This window comes from Oncorhynchus kisutch, unplaced genomic scaffold (assembly GCF_002021735.2).
Source record: "Oncorhynchus kisutch isolate 150728-3 unplaced genomic scaffold, Okis_V2 scaffold697, whole genome shotgun sequence".
NCBI classification, from domain to species: domain Eukaryota; kingdom Metazoa; phylum Chordata; class Actinopteri; order Salmoniformes; family Salmonidae; genus Oncorhynchus; species Oncorhynchus kisutch.
In genome coordinates, this window is record NW_022262642.1 from 176,704 (window position 1) to 192,500 (window position 15,797).

At 44.9% G+C, this 15,797-nt stretch overlaps 1 pseudogene across 1 annotated transcript in view; it reads left to right on the top strand.

Moving 5' to 3' along the window:
• The window catches only part of LOC116361456 (general transcription and DNA repair factor IIH helicase subunit XPB-like), a 91,432-nt pseudogene that overhangs the window by 64,786 nt on the left and 10,849 nt on the right, over positions 1-15,797 (top strand). Inside the window, exons 10-11 of the transcript XR_004207598.1 lie at positions 991-1,175; positions 10,515-10,717. The product of XR_004207598.1 is annotated as a general transcription and DNA repair factor IIH helicase subunit XPB-like (transcript). The remainder of the gene's footprint in view (positions 1-990; positions 1,176-10,514; positions 10,718-15,797) is intronic.

Genomic DNA, 15,797 nt, shown 5'->3' on the forward strand with positions numbered 1-15,797 from the left:
GGTCATGGTTAAGTTGTTAGGGTTAGTCCTCACCATCCCTGGGGAGTCTATACGGGGTCAGGGGTCATGGTTAAGTTAGGAGGGGTTATGGTTAGTCCACACCATCCCTGGTGAGTCTATATGGGGTCAGGGGTCATGGTTAAGTTAGGAGGGGTTACGGTTAGTCCACACCATCCCTGGTGAGTCTATATGGGGTCAGGGGTCATGGTTAAGTTGTTAGGGTTAGTCCTCACCATCCCTGGGGAGTCTATACGGGGTCAGGGGTCATGGTTAAGTTTGGAGGGGTTAGTGTTAGTCCACACCATCCCTGGTGAGTCTATATGGGGTCAGGGGTCATGGTTAAGTTGTTAGGGTTAGTCCTCACCATCCCTGGTGAGTCTTTGGGGTCAGGGGTCATGGTTAAGTTAGGAGGGGTTAATGTTAGTCCTCACCATCCCTGGTGAGTCTTTGGGGTCAGGGGTCATGGTTAAGTTAGGAGGGGTTAATGTTAGTCCTCACCATCCCTGGTGAGTCTGTCTATCTCTCTGTGGTAAAGGGTCAGAAGTTAAGGGGTTTTGGTTCGTGTGTAACGATGGTGACAGGTGCGCGTAACGACGGTGACAGGTGTGCGTAACGACGGTGACAGGTGAGGGGGAGTATACCTGACAGGTGTCGTATTAATGTGTATCCCAAACCGTTCGGACGCTACAGACAGAAGTTGTCAGATCGGCTCAACCGACTTCAGACGAGTCCCCAAGACGCTCGTGTTGGTGCGAGTCTCGTCTTTCCACAGGGGGGTCATAATAGTTTGTAGACCAAACCGTTCGGACGCTACAGTCAATTTTATGAGAAGACGCGATTTTCACAACTTTAGGAGTTTAAATGACCGAACACCAGAAAATCTGTTTTGTCTGTGTTGTCTCGACCCCCCCCCCCCCCCCCCCCCCTGTAGCTAAGATGTTCCGTCTAATAATGTCTGTGTTGTCTCGACCCCCCCCCCCCCCCCTGTAGCTAAGATGTTCCGTCGCGTTCTGACCATTGTCCAGGCCCACTGTAAGCTGGGTCTGACCGCTACGCTGGTCCGAGAGGACGACAAGATCGTTGATCTCAACTTCCTGATTGGGCCCAAGCTGTTCGAGGCTAACTGGATGGAGCTCCAGAACAACGGATACATCGCTAAGGTCCAGTGTGCTGAGGTTAGTCCTTCTGTGTGGGGATCAACCTGGGTTAAACCTGGGTTAGTCCGTCTGTCTGGGGATAAACCTGGGTTAAACCTGGGTTAGTCTGTCTGTCTGGGGATAAACCTGGGTTAAACCTGGGTTAGTCTGTCATTCATACCTGTACCAGTCTGTGTGGGGTTAATCCTGGGTTAGTCTGTCATCCTGTACCAGTCTGTGTGGGGATTAACCTGGGTTAAACCTGGGTTAGTCTGTCATCCTGTACCACTCTGTGTGGGGTTAAACCTGGGTTAGTCCATCATCCTGTACCAGTCTGTGTGGGGATTAACCTGGGTTAGTCCATCATCCATACCTGTACCAGTCTGTGTGGAGATAAACCTGGGTTAGTCTGTCATCCATACCCGTACCAGTCTGTGTGGAGATAAACCTGGGTTAGTCCATCATCCTGTACCAGTCTGTGTGGGGATTAACCTGGGTTAGTCTGTCATCCATACCCGTACCAGTCTGTGTGGAGATAAACCTGGGTTAGTCCATCATCCTGTACCAGTCTGTGTGGGGTTAAACCTGGGTTAGTCCATCATCCTGTACCAGTCTGTGTGGGGTTAAACCTGGGTTAGTCCGTCATCCTGTACCAGTCTGTGTGGGGTTAAACCTGGGTTAGTCCGTCATCCTGTACCAGTCTGTGTGGGGATAAACCTGGTGATGGGCAGGACACAATATCCCTGGCTAATGGAATAGGATGCCTCACAAGGTGTAGTCTGGGAAAACATCAGACCCAGCTGCAGTGACCTGGGTCGGACTCTCTTGGTATCTTCAACAGAGTTGAAAACAGACCACTAATCACCAGGCAGACATGCGAGAACGTCGCAATTTCAAAACCAAAGTTTGCAGGTCGAAAACCTTTCCCATTGGTTTTAGTGATGTTCGTTGACGCCACTTGCGGCCTTGCACGAGTTAGGCTTGTGAACGTCTCATAGGAGCTCCTGTTTCTGTAGTGAGACAGCTTGATGTACCAGAACACCCCCTGGACAGGACACTAGTCTATCTGCTGTTTCTGTAGTGAGACAGCTTGATGTACCAGGACACCCCCTGGACAGGACACCCCCTGGACAGGACACTAGTCTATCTCCTGTTTCTGTAGTGAGACAGCTTGATGTACAGGACACCCCCTGGACAGGACACTAGTCTATCACAGGGATTTACCCCCAACAAGTGGATAAGGCAGGGCTGTAGTTCATGGGGGGGTTTGGGCAACAAGTGGATAAGGCAGGGCTGTAGTTCAGGGGGGGAGTTTGGGCAACAAGTGGATAAGGCAGGGCTGTAGTTCAGGGCTGTAGTTCATGGGGGGGTTTGGGCAACAAGTGGATAAGGCAGGGCTGTAGTTCAGGGCTGTAGTTCATGGGGGGGTTTGGGCAACAAGTGGATAAGGCAGGGCTGTAGTTCAGGGCTGTAGTTCAGTAGTTCACTACTTTAGACCAGGGCCCTGTAGAACCCTATTCCCTATATAGAGCACTACTTTAGACTAGTTTAGCTACAGAGTAGAGGTATATATTAGAAGGGTATATGAGGACAGAGCTATATAGTATATTAGAAGGGTATATCAGGACAGATCTGTTGACCACATTAGAAGGGTATTTGGAGACAGAGCTGTTGACCACGTTTTGGGTCAGCCCCAACGTGATCTAGGAAGTGTTTGGTGTTTCTGACTTAAACCTTGTTAGTTCATCAAAATGAGCGAGAGGGCTGAAGTAATCAGGATTACTGTACGTGAGCTTGAGAATAATCCAGACTTTATTTTTCTGAGAAGTCTGAAGCTAATTCTTTGTGAACTGGTGTGAACTGCTGGACCACAAAGCACACGCTATGTGGTAATCACCTGCCTGCCAACGGCTGTCGTTAAGCGGGGGGGGGGGGGGCTGTCGTTCAGGGGTGGGCAACCCCAGTCCTCAAGGGCCTGATTTGGTGTCACACTTGTTCTCCATCTGTAGCGAACACAGCTGATTCATCAAATGTCATTCTAAACTGAAGATTAGCATAAGGTGATTATTGGAGTCAGGTGTGTTAGCTGGGGACCTGGTGGTAAAACTGTGTCACCAATCAGGCCCTCGAGGACTGGAGTTGCCCACCTCAGTGTTTCCAGACACTGAGGGGGGGGCTGTCCTCTTTAGATCTCTATTGGTCCTCAGGGAGGGGGGGTGGGGGCTGTCCTCTTTAGATCTATATTGGTCCTCAGGGGGTTTAACTGACCTGAAGAGGATCTGGTCTCAGGGTGTTTAACTGACCTGAAGAGGTTCTGGTGTCAGGGGGTTTAACTGACCTGAAGAGGTTCTGGTCTCAGGGGGTTTAACTGACCTGAAGAGGTTCTGGTCTCAGGGGGTTTAACTGACCTGAAGAGGTTCTGGTCTCAGGGGGTTTAACTGACCTGAAGAGGTCACAGGAACTGTCCTGCTTTTCACGTCGTTGATGCCCAGCAGGGGTTCTTGACCCCAGCAAGATTAGCTACAGCGTGTGGAGTAGATAATGTGAATCCTAATGAAGTAATTAACTAGGCCTGATCTCGATCCCAAAACCCTTACGTCATCCCATCCAGCCTGGTTTCACCTGATCTGACTTAACATCTTTTTAATTAGTCAATTATGGAGGGTTGGAAGTAGACTCCAACAACATGTTAGTAACATGAGGCTCTATGTGTGGACGGTGTGCTGGAGAAACAGGTTGAAGGTAGAGGTGTTGACCTCCGATGTCCTGGTTTCATTCCCAACCTGGTCCTCACACCATCATCACTACCTGACCACCACCAGCTTCCTATTGGCTTAAGCCCTACTGGGAGGGGACTAGTATCACTATGGAAACGTTGGTGATGTCATTATTACGCCCAGCGTGTTGCTTTTTTTCTAGACGACTAGATACACTGCTCAAAAAAATAAAGGGAACACTTAAACAACACAATGTAACTCCAAGTCAATCACACTTCTGTGAAATCAAACTGTCCACTTAGGAAGCAACACTGATTGACAATAAATATCACATGCTGTTGTGCAAATGGAATAGACAACAGGTGGAAATTATAGACAATTAGCAAGACACCCCCAATAAAGGAGTGGCTCTGCAGGTGGTGACCACAGACCACTTCTCAGTTCCTATGCTTCCTGGCTGATGTTTTGGTCACTTTTGAATGCTGGCGGTGCTTTCACTCTAGTGGTAGCATGAGACAGAGTCTACAACCCACACAAGTGGCTCAGGTAGTGCAGCTCATCCAGGATGGCACATCAATGCGAGCTGTGGCAAGAAGGTTTGCTGTGTCTGTCAGCGTAGTGTCCAGAGCATGGAGGCGCTACCAGGAGACAGGCCAGTACATCAGGAGACGTGGAGGAGGCCGTGGGAAGGCAACAACCCAGCAGCAGGACCGCTACCTCCACCTTTGTGCAAGGAGGAGCAGGAGGAGCACTGCCAGAGCCCTGCAAAATGACCTCCAGCAGGCCATAAATGTGCATGTGTCTGCTCAAACGGTCAGAAACAGACTCCATGAGGGTGGTATGAGGGCCCGACGTCCACAGGTGGGGGTTGTGCTTACAGCCCAACACCGTGCAGGACGTTTGGCATTTGCCAGAGAACACCAAGATTGTCAAATTCGCCACTGGTGCCCTGTGCTCTTCACAGATGAAAGCAGGTTCACATGTGACAGACGTCTGGAGTCTGGAGACGCCGTGGAGAACGTTCTGCTGCCTGCAACATCCTCCAGCATGACCGGTTTGGCGGTGGATCAGTCATGGTGTGGGTTGGCATTTCTTTGGGGGGCCGCACAGCCCTCCATGTGCTCGCCAGAGGTAGCATGACTGCCATTAGGTACCGAGATGAGATCCTCAGACCCCTTGTGAGACCATATGCTGGTGCGGTTGGCCCTGGGTTCCTCCTAATGCAAGACAATGCTAGACCTCATGTGGCTGGAGTGTGTCAGCAGTTCCTGCAAGAGGAAGGCATTGATGCTATGGACTGGCCCGCCCGTTCCCCAGACCTGAATCCAATTGAGCACATCTGGGACATCATGTCTCGCTCCATCCACCAATGCTACGTTGCACCACAGACTGTCCAGGAGTTGGCGGATGCTTTAGTCCAGGTCTGGGAGGAGATCCCTCTGGAGACCATCCGCCACCTCATCAGGAGCATGCCCAGGCGTTGTAGGGAGGTCATACAGGCACGTGGAGGCCACACACACTACTGAGCCTCATTTTGACTTGTTTTAAGGACATTACATCAAGGTTGGATCAGCCTGTAGTGTGGTTTTCCACTTTAATTTTGAGTGTGACTCCAAATCCAGACCTCCATGGGTTGATACATTTGATTTCCATTGATAATATGTGTGATTTTGTTGTCAGCACATTCAACTATGTAAAGAAAAAAGTATTTAATAAGAATATTTCATTCATTCAGATCTAGGATGTGTTATTTTAGTGTTCCCTTTATTTTTTTGAGCAGTGTATATTAGAAGGGTATTTGGGGACAGAGCTGCAGTGGGGCAAAAAAGTATTTAGTCAGCCACCAATTGTGCAAGTTCTCCCACTTAAAAATATGAGTGAGGCCTGTAATTTTCATCATAGGTACACTTCAACTATGACAGACAAAATTAGGAAATAAAATCCAGAAAATCACATTGTTGGATTTTTTATGAATTTATTTGCAAATTATGGTGGAAAACAAGTATTTTTGTCACCTGCAAACAAGCAAGATTACTGGCTCTCACAGACCTGTAACTTCTTCTTTAAGAGGCTCCTCTGTCCTCCACTCGTTACCTGTATTAATGGCACCTGTTTGAACTTGTTATCAGTTTAAAACCTGTTAGGGCTAGGCAGAATACTGCCCCCTTTGGAGGAATTGCGTGCCCATAGTAAACAGAAAAAAAATCTGTTAAAAATTGCTAATATATGCATATAATAGTAATTATTATTGAATAGAAAACACTCTAAAGCTTCTAAAACCGTTCAAATTATGTCTGTATGTAAAGCAGAACTCTCAGGGCAGACATTCTCCCAAACTCTCTCTTGTCATCATGAAAGTTGGGCCAACTTTGACGTCATCGCCCCCACCCTTCCCAACCAGCTACGGATCTGGGAACAGTTTCTATCTCTTCAGCGAGATGTCTTCTTTCAATAGGGCGTTTCATTGTGAGAATCGCGCGTGCTTTGACCCGTTGGCGGGCAAAAGCATTGGTGTCACGTGAAAACACATGCACTTTCATGCGCGTTTTGCGCCTGGAGTTCCCTTTGTTCCAGGAATCACTACACGATACCGGTTTGTCTGTTCGAGTTGATAATTATTTTGCACGTTTAGAACATCCTAAAGCTTGATTCTGCACTTAGTTTGACCAGTTTAGTCGACATATAATATGTAATTTTGAAGTTTTGATGCGCATCCCCTTGAATTTTGGCTGCATTTCAGCTGGAATTTGTCGCGTTTGAGAACACAAAGACACAGACTGGAAAACCAAACACAGTTTTTGGTAAGTATGACTCCTTACACGACTTATGATCGAAGACCATCAAAGGTAAGGGAATATTTATGTGGTAATTTTGTGTTTCTGTTGACTTGTGTTTCTGTTGACTCTAAATATTGCTAATGTCTGAGCGCCGTCTCAGATTATTGAAAAATGAATGATTTCTGTAACGTTAAAAATAAATGTGACAAAGCGATTTGAAAATTAAGATTAAGAAGCAGTGTATCTTTCTAAGTATATGTAGAACATGTCTATTTAGTCAAAGTTTATGATGTGTGTTGCTGTTATCTGGCATTATCTGGCGGAGTTATCATAATTTCACCGGACATTCTAGTACCATTTTTTGAACATGGCCGTCAATGTAAACAGAGATTTATGGATATAAATGGCATATTATTGAAAAAAACATAAATGTACTGTATAACATGTCCTATTACTGTCATCTGATGAAGATTTTCAAAAGGTTAGTGAATTATTTTAATTTTAATCCTGCTTTTGTGATTGCATCTTTTGTTCGACAAATATGGCTATTTAAATTAGCCGTATCTTTGGTGGTGGTTTGACATAAATATGTGCTATGTTTTCGCCGTAAAACATTTTAGAAATCTGACTTGCTGGGTAGATGAACAAGGTGTTTATCTTTCATTTGAGCTATTGGACTTGTTAATGTGTTAAGGTTAAATATTTCTAAGAATATTTTTGCATTCTGTGGACCACTGTTTCTGTTGAGCAGGGGGGGTGGTACCCCTTGGGGAACGTTGTAGCGTGAACAAGATAAAAGACACCTGTCCACAACCTCAAACAGTCACACTCCAAACTCCAATATGGCCAAGACCAAAGAGCTGTCAAAGTACACCAGAAACACAATTGTAGATCTGCACCAGGCTGGGAAGACTGAATCTGCAATAGGTAAGCAGCTTGGTTTGAAGAAATCAACTGTGGGAGCAATTATTAGGAAATGGAAGACATACAAGACCACTGATAATCTCCCTCGATCTGGGGCTCCACGCAAGATCTCACCCCGTGGGGTCAAAATTATCACAAGAACGGTGAGCAAAAATCCCAGAACCACACGAGGGGACCTAGTGAATGACCTGCAGAGAGCTGGGACCAAAGTAACAAAGCCTACCATCAGTAACACACTACGCCACCAGGGACTCAAATCCTGCAGTGCCATACGTGTCCCCCTGCTTAAGCCAGTACATGTCCAGGCCCGTCTGAAGTTTGCTAGAGAGCATTTGGATGATCCAGAAGAAGATTGGGAGAATGTCATATGGTCAGATGAAACCAAAATATAACTTTTTGGTAAAAACTAAACTCGTCATGTTTGGAGGACAAAGAATGCTGAGTTGCATCCAAAGAACACCATACCTACTGTGAAGCATGGGGGTGGAAACATCATGCTTTGGGGCTGTTTTTCTGCAAAGGGACCAGGACGACTGATCCGTGTAAAGGAAAGAATGAATGGGGCCATGTATCGTGAGATTTTGAGTGAAAACCTCCTTCCATCAGCAAGGGCATTGAAGATGAAACGTGGCTGGGTCTTTCAGCATGATCCCAAACACACCGCCCGGGCAACGAAGGAGTGGCCGAGCCAGTCACCAGATCTCAACCCCATAGAAAATCTTTGGAGGGAGTTGAAAGTCCGTGTTGCCCAGCAATAGCCCCAAAACATCACTGCTCTAGAGGAGATCTGCATGGAGGAATGGGCCAAAATACCAGCAACAGTGTGTGAAAACCTTGTGAAGACTTACAGAAAATGTTTGACCTCTGTCATTGCCAACAAAGGGTATATAACAAAGTATTGAGAAACTTTTGTTATTGACCAAATACTTATTTTCCACCATAATTTGCAAATAAATTCATTAAAAATCCTACAATGTGATTTTCTGGATTTTTTTTTCTCTCATTCTGTCTGTCATAGTTGCAGTGTACCTATGATGAAAATTACAGGCCTCTCTCATCTTTTTAAGTGGGAGAACTTGCACAATTGGTGGCTGACTAAATACTTTTTTGCTCCACTGTATATAGTAAATTAGAAGGGTATTTGGGGACCGAGCTATATAGTATATTAGAAGGGTATTTGGGGACAGAGCTATATAGTATATTAGAAGGGTATATCAGGACAGAGCTATATAGTATATTAGAAGGGTATATCAGGACAGAGCTATATAGTATATTAGAAGGGTATATCAGGACAGAGCTGTTGACCACATTAGAAGGGTATTTGGAGACAGAGCTGTTGACCACATTTTGGGTCAGCCCCAACGTGATCTAGGAAGTGTTTGGTGTTTCTGACTTAAACCTTGTTAGTTCATCAAAATGAGCGAGAGGGCTTAAGTCATCAGGATTACTGTACGTGAGCCTGAGAATAATCCAGACTTTATTTTTCGGAGAAGTCTGAAGCTAATTCTTTGTGAACTGGTGTGAACTGCTGGACCACAAAGCACACGCTATGTGGTAATCACCTGACGCTAACAAGGCAGACTACACCGCTCTCATTGCAAAATAAATGTAGAAATCTATATTATTCAACTATTGCTCCCACGCGCCAACGAGCGTCTGCGTTGCCGAGGGCTAAAATAGAAGTCAGTTCTATTTCTGACGCAGATCACACTACAAGTCCTGCCTCTCCCTTCTCATTGGTTTATAGAAGCAGGTGCCCACGTGCCATCTCCTCATTGGTTAAACCCACGAGGGTGGCTGAAAGACGAACAAGGTCAGTGGCGGTAATGCACCTAATTTATGAAAGTTGCCAAACGCAATATAAAGTCAAGAGAAGAAAAAGCCTGGAAGGAGGAGAGATGACTAGAAACAATTCGGGTGACCGTTTTATGTGTGGATTAATTGTCGGAGTAGAGGACCTTGTGCATTTAGTAAATGTATTTTGTCCCCTACACCAAACGCGATCACAACACGCAGGATAAAATATCCAAACAAACTCTGAACCAATTCTCTTAATTTGGGGACAGCCCCCCCCCCCCCCCCCCCCCTTGAGGACCAATAGAGATCTAAAGAGGACAGCCCCCCCCCCCCCCCCTTGATGACCAATAGAGATCTAAAGAGGACAGCCCCCCCTTGATGACCAATAGAGATCAATAGAGACCAGTCCTCAAGGGGGGGGGGCTGTCCTCTTTAGATCTCTGCCTTATTTTTACCAGGTTCGTCTCATTGAGGTTTAAAACCATATTTCCTAAGAGACACCAGGAAATCGACACACATTTCCAGTCGCTATGACAATATCAAACACAAACTGTTTGAAATCCCACATTTACACATTGAACAGACAATAATTATTTGGGGGACTTGTGGTGTCAACATTGATAGCCTGAATTCAAAGTTGATTTAAAAAATAAAAGAATAATTCACAAATCCCTACAATTCCCTATAACGTTATTTTAAATAAAAATTTGTAATTTTTTTTAGATTTTTGAAAAACTGTAATCATTTGTTTCACCAAGTCGTTGCTGAACCACAAATTTCTTGTTAACAAACTATAGTTTTGGCAAGTTAGGTTAGGACATCTACTTTGTGCATGACACAAGTCATTTTTCCAACAATTGTTTACAGATAGAGTATTTCACTTATAATTCACTGTATCACAATTCCAGTGGGTCAGAAGTTTACATACACTAAGTTGACTGTGCCTTTTAAACAGCTTGGAAAACTCCAGAAAATGATGTCATGGCTTTAGAAGCTTCTGATTGGCTAATTAACATCATTTGAGTTTCTTTGCTTGACATCATGAGGAAAATCTAAAGAAAGAAATCAGACCTCAGGGGAAATAAAAAGCGAAAAACACGTACTACTTACAAATACTTAGAAATGTGTAGTTTGACGTCAGAATGTTTTCATCCTTCGTCTAGGTGTGGTGTCCGATGTCTCCGGAGTTTTACCGGGAATACGTGGCCATCAAGACGAAGAGACGTATTCTCCTCTACACCATGAACCCCAACAAGTTCAGAGCCTGTCAGTTCCTCATCAAGTTCCACGAGAGACGCAACGACAAGATCATGGTGTTCGCCGACAACGTCTTCGCTCTGAAGGAGTACGCTATCCGCCTCAACAAGTAGGTAGAGAGACACACACACACACACACACACACACACACACACACACACACACACACACACACACACACAGCCATCTGCCTCAGCAGGTAGGTAGAAAGAGACACACAAGTGGATCAACGACGTCATCCCCACAGTGACCGGACCTGCAGTGCATTCTGGACTTATTCAGACACCTTCCCCCTTTTCCACATTTTGTTCCGTTAAAAATTCTCATCAATCTACACGCAATACCCCATAATGACATCACAATACCCCATAATGACATCACAATACCCCATAATGACATCACAATACTCCATAATGACATCACAATACTCCATTATGACATCACAATACTCCATTATGACATCACAATACTCCATTATGACATCCCAATACCCCATAATGACATCCCAATACCCCATAATGACATCACAATACCCCATAATGACATCACAATGCTCCATAATAATGACGCAAAAACAGGTTTTTAGACAGAAATACCTAATTGACATAAGTATTCAGACCCTTTGCTATGAGACTTGAAATTGAGCTCAGGTGCATCCTGTTTCCATTGATCATCCTTGAGATGTTTCTACAACTTGATTGGAGTCCACCTGTGGTAAATTCAATTGATTGGACATGATTTGGAAAGGTACACACCTGTCTATATAATGTCCTACAGTTGACAGAACAAAATCCATGCCATGAGGTCGAAGGAATCGTCCGTAGAGCTCCGAGGCAGGATTGTGTCGAGTCACAGATCTGGGGAAGGGTACCAAAACATTTCTGCAACATTGAATATCCCCAAAAACACAGTGGCCTCCATCATTCTTAAATGGAAGAAGTTTGTAACCACCAAGGCTCTTCCTAGAGCTGGCCACCCGGCCAAACTGAGCAATCGGGCCAAACTGAGCAATCGGGGAAGAAGGGCCTTGGTCAGGGAGGTGACCAAGAACCTGATGGTCACTCTGACAGAGCTCCAGAGGTCCTCTGTGGGGATGGGAGAACCTTCCAGAAGGACAACCATCTCTGCAGCACTCCACCAATCAGGCCTTTATGGTAGAGTGGCCAGACAGAAGCCACTCCTCGGTAAAAGACATGACAGCCTGCTTAGAGTTTGCCAAAAGGCACCTAAAGGACTCTGACCATGGGAAACAAGATTCTCTGGTCTGATGAAACCAAGATTGAACTCCTTGGCCTGAATGCTAAGCGTCACGTCTGGAGAAAACCTGACACCATCCCTACGGTGAATCATGGTGGTGGCAGCATCATGCCGTGGGGATGTTTTTCAGCGGCAGGGACTGGGAGACTAGTCAGGATCGAGGGAAAGATGAACAGAGTAAAGTACAGAGAGATCCTTGATGAAAACCTGCTCTAGAGCCCTCAGGACCTCAGACTGGGGTGAAGGGTCACCTTCTAATACAGCACACAGCCAAGACAACACAGGAGCGGCTTTGTGGGACAACTCTCTGAATGTCCTTGAGTGGGCCAGCCAGAGCCCGGACTTGAACATCTCTGGAGATACCTGAGAATAGCTGTGCAGCGATGCTCCCCATCCAACCTTACAGAGCTTGATAGGATCTACAGAGAAGAATGGGAGAGACTCCCCAAATACAGGTGTGACAAGCTTGTTGCGTCCAAAAAGACTGGAGGTTGTAACACTGCCAAAGGTGCTGGAACAACGTTAAAGGGTCTGAATACTTATGTAAATGTGATAAGTTTTTTGGGAGGGGTGAGGGAAGAATAAAAAACAAGAGTTTCTGCTTTATCATCATGATGTCATCACGGGGTAATGTCTGTAGAACGTTTTGTTTTGCTCATTTAAGGAGAAAAAGGAGAAAAATGTGGAGAAAGTGAAGAGGTCTGAATACTTTCTGAATGCTCTGTTATTACCTCGTACCTCAGCACATTGACTCAGTACTGGTACTTCCTGTATATAGCCATGTTATTACCTCGTACCTCAGCACATTGACTCAGTACTGGTACTTCCTGTATATAGCCATGTTATTACCTCGTACCTCAGCACATTGACTCAGTACTGGTACTTCCTGTATATAGCCATGTTATTACCTCGTACCTCAGCACATTGACTCAGTACTGGTACTTCCTGTATATAGCCATGTTATTACCTCGTACCTCAGCACATTGACTCAGTACTGGTACTTCCTGTATATAGCCATGTTATTACCTCGTACCTCAGCACATTGACTCAGTACTGGTACTTCCTGTATATAGCCATGTTATTACCTCGTACCTCAGCACATTGACTCAGTACTGGTACTTCCTGTATATAGCCATGTTATTACCTCGTACCTCAGCACATTGACTCAGTACTGGTACTTCCTGTATATAGCCATGTTATTACCTCGTACCTCAGCACATTGACTCAGTACTGGTACTTCCTGTATATAGCCATGTTATTACCTCGTACCTCAGCACATTGACTCAGTACTGGTACTTCCTGTATATAGCCATGTTATTACCTCGTACCTCAGCACATTGACTCAGTACTGGTACTTCCTGTATATAGCCATGTTATTACCTCGTACCTCAGCACATTGACTCAGTACTGGTACTTCCTGTATATAGCCATGTTATTACCTCGTACCTCAGCACATTGACTCAGTACTGGTACTTCCTGTATATAGCCATGTTATTACCTCGTACCTCAGCACATTGACTCAGTACTGGTACTTTCTGTATATAGCCATGTTATTACCTCGTACCTCAGTACATTGACTCAGTACTGGTACTTCCTGTATATAGCCATGTTATTACCTCGTACCTCAGTACATTGACTCAGTACTGGTACCATGTGTATATAGCCATGTTATTACCTCGTACCTCAGTACATTGACTCAGTACTGGTACTTCCTGTATATAGCCATGTTATTACCTCGTACCTCAGAACATTGACTCAGTACTGATACTTCCTGTATATAGCCATGTTATTACCTCGTACCTCAGCACATTGACTCAGTACTGGTACTTCCTGTATATAGCCATGTTATTACCTCGTACCTCAGCACATTGACTCAGTACTGGTACTTCCTGTATATAGCCATGTTATTACCTCGTACCTCAGTACATTGACTCAGTACTGGTACCATGTGTATATAGCCATGTTATTACCTCGTACCTCAGTACATTGACTCAGTACTGGTACTTCCTGTATATAGCCATGTTATTACCTCGTACCTCAGCACATTGACTCAGTACTGGTACCATGTGTATATAGCCATGTTATTACCTCGTACCTCAGCACATTGACTCAGTACTGGTACTTCCTGTATATAGCCATGTTCTTACCTCGTACCTCAGAACATTGACTCAGTACTGGTACCATGTGTATATAGCCATGTTATTACCTCGTACCTCAGCACATTGACTCATTCCTGTTACCATGTGTATATAGCCATGTTATTACCTCGTACCTCAGTACATTGACTCAGTACTGGTACTTCCTGTATATAGCCATGTTATTACCTCGTACCTCAGCACATTGACTCAGTACTGGTACTTCCTGTATACAGCCATGTTATTACCTCGTACCTCAGCACATTGACTCAGTACTGTTACTTCCTGTATACAGCCATGTTATTACCTCGTACCTCAGCACATTGACTCAGTACTGGTACTTCCTGTATACAGCCATGTTATTACCTCGTACCTCAGCACATTGACTCAGTACTGGTACTTCCTGTATACAGCCATGTTATTACCTCGTACCTCAGCACATTGACTCAGTACTGGTACTTCCTGTATATAGCCATGTTATTACCTCGTACCTCAGCACATTGACTCAGTACTGGTACTTCCTGTATATAGCCATGTTATTACCTCGTACCTCAGCACATTGACTCAGTACTGGTACCATGTGTATATAGCCATGTTATTACCTCGTACCTCAGCACATTGACTCAGTACTGTTACTTCCTGTATACAGCCATGTTATTACCTCGTACCTCAGCACATTGACTCAGTACTGGTACTTCCTGTATACAGCCATGTTATTACCTCGTACCTCAGCACATTGACTCAGTACTGGTACTTCCTGTATACAGCCATGTTATTACCTCGTACCTCAGCACATTGACTCAGTACTGGTACTTCCTGTATATAGCCATGTTATTACCTCGTACCTCAGCACATTGACTCAGTACTGGTACTTCCTGTATATAGCCATGTTATTACCTCGTACCTCAGCACATTGACTCAGTACTGGTACCATGTGTATATAGCCATGTTATTACCTCGTACCTCAGCACATTGACTCAGTACTGGTACTTCCTGTATATAGCCATGTTATTACCTCGTACCTCAGCACATTGACTCAGTACTGGTACTTCCTGTATACAGCCATGTTATTACCTCGTACCTCAGCACATTGACTCAGTACTGGTACTTCCTGTATACAGCCATGTTATTACCTCGTACCTCAGCACATTGACTCAGTACTGGTACTTCCTGTATATAGCCATGTTATTACCTCGTACCTCAGCACATTGACTCAGTACTGGTACTTCCTGTATATAGCCATGTTATTACCTCGTACCTCAGCACATTGACTCAGTACTGGTACCATGTGTATATAGCCATGTTATTACCTCGTACCTCAGCACATTGACTCAGTACTGGTACTTCCTGTATATAGCCATGTTATTACCTCGTACCTCAGCACATTGACTCAGTACTGGTACTTCCTGTATACAGCCATGTTATTACCTCGTACCTCAGCACATTGACTCAGTACTGGTACCATGTGTATATAGCCATGTTATTACCTCGTACCTCAGTACATTGACTCAGTACTGGTACTTCCTGTATATAGCCATGTTATTACCTCGTACCTCAGAACATTGACTCAGTACTGGTACCATGTGTATATAGCCATGTTATTACCTCGTACCTCAGTACATTGACTCAGTACTGGTACTTCCTGTATACAGCCATGTTATTACCTCGTACCTCAGCACATTGACTCAGTACTGGTACTTCCTGTATACAGCCATGTTATTACCTCGTACCTCAGCACATTGACTCAGTACTGGTACTTCCTGTATACAGCCATGTTATTACCTCGTACCTCAGCAC